Below are 12394 nucleotides of genomic sequence, written 5' to 3'. Positions count from 1 at the left end.
CATTTCTGTGACAGTTAGTGCAGTGGAGGGACCACTTAGCCGATTGGCCATCAATGTAATATCCCAGTAAACCCCTTTAAACATGATCCAAGAAGCATGCTGTACTTTCGTTCGCAATGTTAAAGAGCACCGGTCACCATTTTTCCCCCAAATGAAATAAAATGAGGGTAAAGTACAGGTCCCTAAGTTCTTTACATGTACTCCGGTCAGAAGAAGTGCTACACTTAGTGCGAAACAGGCTGTAGCCTGCAATCTGCTTTATCCTCCCTTATATGCTTTTATTTTGGCTGGATGCCGCAATAAAAGAAAATAATACAATCATATGCGTGAGTGCCGTAATTTCGTCTTTCTCACTTTTTTTCATACATTACGGAGCACCGCCCAAAGTTTTGGATAAAAACCTCCTATCCCATATTTTGCTCAACGTACCTGCTCCCTACCTAGAAGGTTGACTAGTAGTGCCAACTTCTTTCTACTACTCCTTCATACAACATTCACTCTCCAGCTTCCTTTGATTTTGAAAAGGAAAAGGGTGGGGGATAAATCCAGGGAAGGAGTCAGCAATGGCGAGTATTACTATATCAGTAAATGTGATAATTATGCTGAGCTAATTAAAATAGGGAGAAAGCATGGAAAAGCGCTTTATAGAGCATCATCAATGACAAGGAGAAATAATACAAGGTAGGTAATGTGCTTACAGTGCCTTAAAGAGGACCTGCCAGCACTTCTGACTTGTTTGTTTTAGTAAAAAATTGTATTTCTCATAAAGCAAGATTGTCAAACAACTAATGAACAGGGCTCATTCTTTGATTGGATAATTAAGGGCTGCAACAATAGCTCATATTTATTGTAGTTTAAAAAGTTACATCTAAAATTGTGGCAAATTTGTTGCAAAATCTTGCCAAAATTTGCTACATCTGTCTTCTCACTCAAAAAAGAAAACAAAACAAGAAAAGGGACGCGATATATTAAACACCAATAGCATCTGCCAGTGGGGTACATGCAATTGAGTGATTTTACTGAAAAACGAACTTACTGAAAAACTAAGCCAGAGTACCAGCTTAATGCAAAATTAGTTAAAACAATTATTCCCAATATTTGGTTTTGTGCCGCCAGGGATGCACCATCCATGAGGCAAGGTTAGAATTTCCCCTTAGGAGGCACCCTTTCCTGAATGCAGTGGGGCAGCATTGTAAGACCAGGTCCAGATGCAACAGATTTGCTGTGTGGATTCCACAGATTTGTGGCAAAACCTGAGGCTGATATTATCTGCCGTGTATAGAATCTGCCTAACAGGTATTCAGTCCATTATTGCACATTTTTTTATCTCGGATTTGCCCAGCGCAGCAAAACGGTTAGAAGGTCCCGTGTGTAGCCTGCATGATTAAAGAGGCTCTGTCACCAGATTTTGCAACCCCTATCTGCTATTGCAGCAGATCGGCGCTGCAATGTAGATTACAGTAACGTTTTTATTTTTAAAAAATGAGCATTTTTGGCCAAGTTATGACCATTTTCGTATTTATGCAAATGAGGCTTGCAAAAGTACAACTGGGCATGTTGAAAAGTAAAAGTACAACTGGGCGTGTATTATGTGCGTACATCGGGGCGTGTTTACTACTTTTACTAGCTGGGCGTTCTGATGAGAAGTATCATCCACTTCTCTTCACAACGCCCAGCTTCTGGCAGTGCAGATCTGTGACGTCACTCACAGGTCCTGCATCGTGTCGGCACCAGAGGCTACAGTTGATTCTGCAGCAGCATCAGCATTTGCAGGTAAGTAGCTACATCGACTTACCTGCAAACGCCGATGCTGCTGCAGAATCATCTGTAGCCTCTGGTGCCGATGTGTCCTCGCTCGTCTGACACGATGCAGGACCTGTGAGTGACGTCACAGCGTGATCTCTCGAGAACACGCTGTGTCTGCACTGCCAGAAGCTGGGCGTTGTGAAGAGAAGTGGATGATACTTCTCATCACAACGCCGAGCTAGTAAAAGAAGTGAAAACGCCCCGATGTACGCACATAATACACGCCCAGTTGTACTTTTACTTTTCAACACGCCCAGTTGTACTTTTGCAAGCCTCATTTGCATAAATACGAAAATGGTCATAACTTGGCCAAAAATGCTCGTTTTTTAAAAATAAAAACGTTACTGTAATCTACATTGCAGCGCCTATCTGCTGCAATAGGAGATAGGGGTTGCAAAATCTGGTGACAGAGCCTCTTTAAGTTTTTAACAGTTAGGAATAGATCATAGGTAAAGACGGGGGAAACAGTTGCCCAGACGGCATCATAATGGTTACATGAATTCAGTGAGGGTCAAGACCCTTAGATAAAAAGTTCTTCTACTAAAGCCAGACAGATGATTTTTGTGTATGCTTTCTGAATTAACTGCTAAAGAAAGATTGTGCTTTCCCATATACCTTTGTTGATCACTTTAACCCCACTGCCACCCCCCCCCCACCCCCAAATTGTCCTATGATGTAGTCTGTTGTTTTTTTCTTTGTGCTAATACTTCCAAGCCAAGTAATACAAAAATGAGTCCCTTGTGTTTATATAAGCTAGGGAGGCATTTGAGTTTGCTATTTCTACATACACTGACGTCATGATCTTAATAATCTTGGATGTGGATCAGATGTTACTGTGCCAGTTTATAAGTTTACTTCAGACTTTGTTACATAGTAACCTTTCTAGTATTTCAGCTGTGCATTGGTCCTCCGGCTAGGCGCCTGCACCCCTCCCTGCTATCTCTAATGGTAACTGTCTTTTAAAGGGGTATTCAAGTAAAAGCACTTTAGAGGTATTCTGACGGATGACAGTTAGGACAAAGTAAGGTAACAATATTTATAGGTTCTGACTCCTTGTTTATTAAAGTACTCATATACAATCTTTTATATAGTATTTCTTACTTCAATATGTCACCATAAGCTCACAGTAAGCTACGGTACTTAAAATCATGACCATGTTATCATGTACTTTAAAACATTGCTAAAACTTTGTCTGATAAGTAGACATATGTTGCCATTGAACTTGGGACCAGTGGGTCCGGAACGAAGTTTCATGGTGGGATATCTGGGGTTCCATATTAACGTTACTAAAAGATGGGCTCTTCAGTGGATAACTGAAATTTATGTGCTGCATTCCTCTTGCGATCATGGATGCGGAACATTATTCAGCTTGCCAATTCACACTTAGGCTATGTTCACACAGAGTTTTTTGCGGTAAAAAAAACTCGTCCAACTCCCATTGAAATCAATGGGAGGCATTTTCGGGCGGTTTTTGACGAGTTTTGCGGCGCGGTTTCCGCGTAAAAAAACTCAGTGTGAACAGGGCCTTAAAGGGGTTTTGCTATCAGGGACAATTATGACATACCCACAGGATCTGGGACCTGCACCTATCTCTAGAACGGGGTCCCTTAAACCCCGTTCTACTGCTCTGCGTTCCAGTTGAAGCATGTGATTTCCAACCATGTTAGATGAAAGCAGAGTAGCTCGCATGTTACGCTATTTCCGTAACTGCCATTCACTACTATAGGAAAACGGAAACAGCATAGCTCAGCGAGCTATGCTGTTTTCATCTAACATGGTTGAAAATCACATGCTTCAACGGGAACACAGAGCGGTAGAACGGGGTTTAGGGGGACTCGTTCTAGAGATAGGTGTGAGTCAAAGAGTCTCTGACATTTATGACATATCCTATGTCATAAATTTTCCTGATGGTAAAACCCCTTCTACACAGGCAGATATCGCCCGTTTACCACTTTTAATATGAGCTGCGATCGACAATACAGGTTGTCGACCAACGGTTGTTGCTCCTTTTAAACTGAGCAATGATCTCTTCGTATGGGGACGAACGATCGTTACTACAATCGCTTGTCCCCATGCATTTGCATCATACCGGCAGCACATCTCCCTGTTTATGCACAGAGATGTAATCAGAAGGTTGGTCCTGCAGGGACTATATGAATATCAATAAGCCTAATCCATGGAAAAGGAACACATGGCTTTCAAGTCCCACCGTACACTGTGCACTGATTTATAACGTTTTCTGCCACTTTTCCATGTAGAAAATGTTGGCGAACAACACTAGGTACAGCACATTTATAGCTTTATTCAACTGTAGAGCAAGATTACTGCCGTGCATGTTTGAATTTTCATTACTTGTCTGACATTGTCCTTTGATCTTGCCAATCTTGTTAAAGAATTTGTTTTTGATGCTTTGAAGGTTGACCAGCAGTTTTTACATATTTCATCACCATCAAAAGCCAGCGGCAATGTCTGTTGAAAAGATTTTTTAATTTCTATTTTCTATGGGTACTCCCTGGCTGTCAGAAGAAATCTGCTTTGATGTTTCTTGGAAGTTATCAAGTGTCTTTTTCCATATCTAACTTTGCTTCCGTATTAAATAATAGTTGCATGAAAATGATACATTTTTCAGATTCCGTTATTTTTCTACCTCCTCTAGGATGTTTAATGATGCTGGACTCAAACATGCATTAGTCAATGTCCAAAAACGTGTAAGGTTTGAAAGGATCATTTTAATATGGTGCATGACAAGTGGGTGTTACCAACTTAGACTGTTATGGTGTGTCACTATAATATGTCATAATATAATAATCGTGGCGGTCTGACCACTGGAAGCCCCAATGATCACAAGAACAAAGTGCCCAAGGTATTCATGTGAATAGAGCTGTGTTATAGTTCCCTGCACAACGGGTGGACAGGAGCGCTGCAGTGCGGGGAAAATCTGTAAAGGAGTCATGCTTAACTAGAGCGGTAACTCCTTCATTCTGCCATCAGGAAATTATGGCATTTTTTTTCTGCTTTTCCTACTACCTCTACTCTTCCCGGTCGGCCTTGATGGGAAAGGCCTCGGGAGTGGCTGGTTTAGTTTTAATCTCCTAGATCTTGGATTCTGACCTTCTGCTTGTCCTGTTTCATTGCTTAACTTTTGCTGGAGGCTATCTTCAGCCTTCACTTATACTTGAATCTAAAATGGGAGGTGGGTGCAGGGTGGGATGAACTTCTTGCAGCAACACATCATTTATTGTTACTGATTTGTGGGGATTTCCCCTCTTAGTTTTGCTGTTTTTTGTTTTTTTTTAAGTCTGAGTCATGCTTTCTGTCACGCAAAATGCAAAAAAAAAAGTGCAGAGGTGCCACACAAAAAAGTGTACAAAGGATGCGGCCTATCGCAGCCCTTCTCCGAAAGGAGAGAGGCCCCGCATAGCCATTCCCCGACCCAATGAACCATAGGCCTAAAGGATCGATGGTCCTCCTTCGCCGAAGCTCAGGAAGACCCAACAACGCTACTAGGCTTCTACCTGGGCTGCCACCCCAGTATCCACCTAGGAGCCTGTATCTGGCTTGCATCTCCCCTCCTCCTCAGAAGAAGGGAGGCCGGGTTACGGGGGAAAATGGAACCATATGGCCACACATTTTCCACCTAGACCTCAGGAGGGTCCCATCCCAGAAATCCTTGTGACAAATGTGACATACACACAGTGAAAAAAACAATGATTAAATAAGTGAATGTGCGCTGCGATACAGCCTGGACATTCGCCACATATAAAAATTCCTCATTTCCCAGCCAGAAGGCCAGGAAAATAAAGGTGTGTGCTCAAAAACCGTGAAAGACCAGTGCGTGCAAATGTGAAATCACTCAGTGTAATTCCACCCCTAGTGAGTTTGGGCTCCCCAGGGTCACCACTCCTGGGGCACTTAGCAACTCTGACTTTCCAGCTACCCGAACCCTGGCTTTGATCATGTGGTTCTTTGCCCCTCTCCTCGCGTTCGATCTACCCTCTACAATGGCCTTCACTCCACCGGCAGAGATGATTACTAACCTCAGATAAGAGCCCTACTACACACGATCTCAGCCAAAGAGTCCGAGGATCAAGAACCTGGCCAGAAAGTACCAATCTCACCTTCGTGATCATGGTATCTCCCCTGCCAGGTAAGTATGTGTATTCTATTCACTTGCATATTCTGTTTGTGGTTGCTGCAGGATGCCAGTCCATCTATGTACTTGTACCCCTTGAAAATAATGCCACCACTTCTAATAGTGCGAAAACCCTTTTAGGCTGGACACACACACACACACACACACACACACACACACACACACACACACATTAACATTAACGTAACATTAAAGTCAATAGGTAAATATATAATGCTTTACATATCCAGCAAGCTCTAGATGTGGCGTTTTTACCATGGGCTTCTCTATAGAAGTTAGCTCTTATGGGTGTATTTACATGCACCATTTTCGTGTTTTGTGTTTTTGCTGTATTTTGTGCACAATCTCAGCAGAAACACAGTTATGCAAACCGCTTAATTACTATAAAAAAAAATGTTTAACCACACGATTACTACTGCAATAAATCAATGTTTTATTTTATTCTAAGCAACTTTTAAATAGATTTTTCTTTTATTTTTTTGCTTCTATGTATTCTGTATACATAGAATAGTGATTATCAAACGGGGTGCCCGACACCCGAGAATGCTCCAGAGGTGCCGTGACACTTCTTTAATCCACTGCCCCCAATTAAGTAATAAATAAAAATTCCTCCTTTTTCTTCCTATCCTTGTAGCAGACGTGACGCAAGCACATCTGCTACAAGTAACGCCCCCCAAGGCTTTCCGCCAGAACAGTCAGACGGCGAGGAGTGCAGGCATGACTAACACTGCATTCCTGTATGTGATTCCTTACCCTGCAGTAAGCACACTTTTGTCCCATTACAATCATATCTATATGATATGATTGCAGCGGCATCATACTGTGGTTACTGCTGGGGAGGGAATTAACTTCTGTCCATGAACTGGGTGAAGCTCCGGGTGAAGCGCAGAGGGTGAGCCGGCGAACTTATATGGTTATTTCACTGCGGGGGGGCTGATGGCCATGATAGATAGATACTTTATTTATCCCCAAGGGGAAATTGGTTTACAGTTGTAACTCCCATTTACAGTACATATTATACAAAACAATACAACATATAATAAAATATGTAATAAAAAAAGCATCATGACACACTATAAAGACATATTATAAAGTGCAATAGCTTTTGGCATAAAAGATCTTTTAAATCGTTCCTTCCTACATCGAAATTGTAGCAATCGATCACTAAAACAGGTTTGTTTATCGATTAAAATACTATGTAACGGATGCAACTCCTCTACTTTAATTGCACTAATCTTCCTTAACCCCTTAATGACCAGGCCTGAAAAGAAGGTGTCATGATTTATTTATTTTTTCTGTAATATTGCTTTTAATGTAATATTTTCAAAAATGTTATTAAATTGTGTTCTCATGTTTTCCTTTTTTATGTTTTCCGACTTTTACTTCTCTATCGGGGCTGCCATTTTTTTTTTCATCTCTGTATGTGTCGATTAACGACACATACAGAGATGGAATACGACACATACAACCCAATAGAGAATGCGAACGGGAGCCGTTCCATTCGCAGTTCCCTGCACCGTCTGTGTGGGAATGGCGCATGCGCCGCTCCCACACAGACCAAAACGAAGCTCATTCGTAGAGCAAAATCCGGCGCCATTTTCATGTGGACCGGAAGCCGCTGACGGACAGTAAGATGACAACTTCCGGCCGCGGCTTCCGGCCATATGTTCAACGAAGCGAAGGCGCAAGGAAGAGGAGCGTAGACCAGCGGAGGCAGGAGCAGGTAATTTATGTTCATGTGTATTATGTTCGTGTGTGTTATGTTCGTGTGTATTATGTTTGTGTGTATTATGTTCGTGTATTACTGTCTGCTGAGCCCTGTATCTAATCCTCCTACACTGTGCAGTTGCTCAGAAAATGGCGGCACACACTTGGCGTTGCGCATCTCGGACGTGAGAAACTGCGTTTTTCACGTCCGAGGTGCATCCATGCTCTGCGCTGCGGGACGCGATATCACGCATCCCCCATAGATTAGAGTCTATGGAGGAATGCGTGAAGCGTGAAAAAATAGGACGTGTGAACGGCCACATTGAATTATATAGGTTCGTGTGATGGCCGTTATTTCAACGGCCGTCACACAGACGTTTAACACGTTCATGTGAATAAGGCCTAAGAGTGTAGTGCTTGTCTTTGGCCGTTATTTTGTAAACAATTTTTGGTAGGGGTGCCCTGAAATTATTTTTCCCAGGGGTACCTCGAGCCTGAAAAGGTTGGGAAACAGAAAAAGAAGCTGTATCTCTCCATCAGAGCCGATTCCATCAGTTCAGCTGGACTGACGGCTCAGCTGAAAGCTGATTCTTTGTGTTTCTGACATGCAGGATCCAGCTAATAACGATCACATCGAAGTTGATGAACTTAGATGTGATCCTTATTAGCTGGATCCTTCGTGTCAGAGACACGCAGTACTAGCTCCAGGTAAACCGTAGATCTAGCTGACCTGACGGAATCGGCTTTGACGGCAAGACTAGGACTAGACTTCCAGATTTCTGAGGTTCAGGATTTTAGTATTGCTGACGCTTTCTCCCACATATTCCATTTGTGTGTAAGGGGATTAATTCGTATAGAATGGCAAATGCCCTCAAATAAAATTTTCATTAAAAAAATTATTGTAACGAGGAACCACACAAGGTGTGCACCACCAATAGATAGATAGACAGTAAATTGAAGGGAAAGGTGAAGAATGGAAAATTGGGTGGGAGAATTAATGTGACTTATGGAATAAATTCTTTATTAATCATAAATAATATTGATGTAAAAAATTAACAGTAGGCATTAACTGGATGATTGCAGGGACCCCTATAGTGATCCCCGCCCTTAGAAGAAGCCGGAAATACCAGCGAAACGCGCAACGGGCGTTATAGTTTTTAATAATCAACAGAGGCACCTAGTCCTATAACCTAGCTTTAATATAACTAACAGTATATTTTAATTCAACTTGCGATCCGGCTATCACACAAGCCACCTGACCGCTTCCGCTCTGATCGAGAGCGGAGTTACTGGAGGGCAGAGTAGCAGTACACAGTGCTTCTCACACCCTCCACCCAATCTGCTTTTCCCATTGCTGGTATGCTTCCTCTGTCCCCCCCCCCCCCGGGCGGAGGATGCTTAGCGCTGGTTAATAGCAGTCAGTACTCGGGCACACTGCCTGAGCGCCTTTGGCAGTACATCTCTAATTCAACTTGCGGTCTGGGAGAGCATGTAGAATGCCTCTAGACAGATATCCACTAGCACATCCACCTTCAATATAGTCTATAAGGTAGTTGATAACTAACACATAAATGATCAGCATAAATCCATATCCATTACCTGTGGCTGGTATGACGGCTGTCAGTGATCTCAGAGAGGAACACCTCGACGCGCATTTCGCACCCTTCGTCAGGACCTCCTTACCATACACATTAGGCTATGGTGGTTATCTTCCGATGATCTCTCAACATCAATCAATAGATGACTTTAGTATAGCAAGGTTGGGCACATATTAGTAACCAGGGTTAATTGTCTACCTTTAAATGCAGAAAAATAGGGGTCTCTGCAATGGTCCAATTTATGCCTACTGTTGATTTTTTACATCAATATTATTTATAATCAATAAAGAATTTATTCCATAAGTTACATTAATTCTCCCACACACTTTTCCATTCTTCCCCTTTCCCTTTAATTTACTAAGGGGATTAATTAAATCTCTGCTGGCTTTTACTTTACATAAATCGAAACAATTTCTAGATAGAAAAATATATGGATACAATATGAATATTTTAGTACATAATAGTAATGATAAATCTATGTTTTATGCAAAAATGATTTATCCATTGTTTATATACTAAATAATAAAAAAAGTCGATAAGATTTGATTTCTTTTTGGAATTGTCTATGGTTTTTTATAAGTCTGTATTTTTGAGGAACATGATCACAATGTTTCTACGACGTTGAACAAAAAGGAAACTGATCAACACAAAAACATGTTTCTTACATAAGAAGAAACACCTTGAAAACCATGACAACCATGGAATATTAACAGTTCAGGAGGTTTTATCTCCACGGTATATAGTAAATAAGGGGTAAACACGCTCTTGCACGCTCCTGAGTATGTCTTCTCTTAATTACATGTAATAAGGCCATACACACCGGAAACACGCCCTGCTGAGAATGGGCTAACCGAGGTGTTGACCACAACAGCAGATGGTGCTTTGCAGAAAGAAAGGTTTGTTATCAGTCAGATGATCTCCTGATGGGCTAGGAGTAGATTACATTACTCATCTAGTCAGTAATATATTTTGGTCATGATCATTAGGACACATTTAATGCAGACTATTCATATAAATCACACATATCTCTAACTGCATCACATCTTACTTTTATACTAATGTACTGGAAAGGAAGGGCTGTTGCTATATTACTAAAATAAAAAAGAACAACACAACTTCTTTTAAACGTCAGTTCACACTGATTTTTTTTGGTGCTGATTTTGACGTAGAAACCGCGTGTTGGAATTAGCTCCAAGAAATGGCCTAAATCGGCCTCCATTGATTTCAAGGATTTCAGGAGGTAGAGGTTTTTTTTTTTTCCCAGGCGGCTTTCGACATGCTCTTTCTTCGAGCGGTCTCCGCCACTGGCCTCCCATAGAAATCAATGGGAGGCAGGATAGCCTGCTGCGTTTTTTGACCGCACTAGAATCAGTGGCCGCGTGAAAAAAAATGCGGGGAAACAAGCGTTGAAACAAAAAAACTCTGTGTGAACTGGGCGTAAAGGGTTCTCAAAAAACAACAAAGACATGAGACTAAAGGGGGCTTTTAAGATTTATAAAAAAAAAAAAAAAAGGTTTACGCAATTACAAACAGTTTAGGTGCAGCACTTAGCAGGCTGGCCTCCTGGGATGACGTTTCATCCCAGGAGACCGCTGCAGCTGTAATTGGACCTCTGACGTCAACCAGGCCGGCGTCTTGATATGACGTTTCATCCCATGTGACCACCGCTACAGCCGGTTATTGGCTGCAGCGGTCACACGGGATGAAATGTCATCCCAGGAGGACAGCCTGGAGGAAGAAACACAGACTCCTGGGTAAGTACAAGATTTTTTTTTTCCTGAGTTGCGTGTTTTGCGGCGGAAGCTATGTGAACCCGCCGCAAAAAAAACCTGCAACAACTGCTATTTGTTGCGGGTTTTACCTCCCCATTGAATTCAAAGGGGAAAACCTGCAACAAATAAGCAGCGTTTACGCAAATACAATTGACATGCTGTAGAATTAAATTCTGCACCGCAGGTCAATTTCTGAGCGTTTTTCCCGCTCAGTATTTACATCCCGCTCAGTATTTACACAGCGTGTGGATGAGATTTGTTTTATCTTATCCACTTTGCTGCTACTCTGTTTGCTGCGGATTTTCCACACCGAAATCCGTATTTGCGCAACCTGTGAACTGACCCTAACAGCAGTGCTTACGCGCCGACTGTGAGAAGCTCTGTGATACAGCGGTCTAGAGACCGCTTTATCACGAAGCTTTCACCCAGAGACCACTCAGTCAGTATGGTCTCTGGTCATGTGATCACTGTCATTGCAGTCCGTGCAACGTAACGTATTTCCTACAAGAAGCACTAAGGTTTGCCACTAGGTCGGTAATTTACCAGCCCAACCGTTATTTATACTGGGAGTACGGTAAAGGTAAAATATTTTACCAGAAATAGCAAATGCCAGTATTTTTGCATAATAAAACCGTGAGTGCACAGTCAGGTTACTTCTTATTTGGATTGGATACTCATTTACAAGGCCGCCCGGCCCTAGGATCATCAGGACTAGGTCAAGTACGAGTTTTGTTGCCAGCGGGAAATTGCAGTGGGCAAGACAGCAGAGACTTAGGGAATGTTCACACGGCTCATTTTCGGGCCGTAAACGGCCGAAAAACCGGTAGCAGAATGCCTACAAACATCTGCCCATTTATTTTAAAGGGAATGTGTCGCTAGAAAATATTTTTTTTTTTTTTAGTTAAACAGTTAGTGTATACATGATTAGACATTGTTATAATTTTTTTCACAAGTCAGGCAATATTATAAATTAGATTCTAATTTATAACATTTCCCTGTGCTGGTCACTAGAGGGAGCAATTCCCAAAATTGCAGCATTGGCATGTGGTAAAGCAACCACATTGCTTTATGCTGCAAATTTGGTGTAAACACACACGCTCTAGTGAGCTCACAGAATCCCCCCTCCCTTATCCTGGCTAGTGCCGGGAGAAACGAGGGGTTTGAACGGTCAAGCCTCCTACACTGTGTCGCCATTTTTTGAGCTAACACACAGTGTAGTAGGCTTACCTACAGTAGTAAACACACAGTAAAACACGAACAAACACTGGCATAACTTACCTGCTCCTGCCGCCGCTCCCTTCGGTCCGTCCGCTCCTAGGGTATGTTCACACATACTAATTACGGACGTAATTCGGGTG

This window comes from Rhinoderma darwinii, chromosome 2, assembly GCF_050947455.1.
Source record: "Rhinoderma darwinii isolate aRhiDar2 chromosome 2, aRhiDar2.hap1, whole genome shotgun sequence".
NCBI classification, from domain to species: Eukaryota; Metazoa; Chordata; class Amphibia; order Anura; family Rhinodermatidae; genus Rhinoderma; species Rhinoderma darwinii.
The sequence above is the reverse complement of the archived record's forward strand: the minus strand, read 5'-3'. Positions refer to the sequence as shown.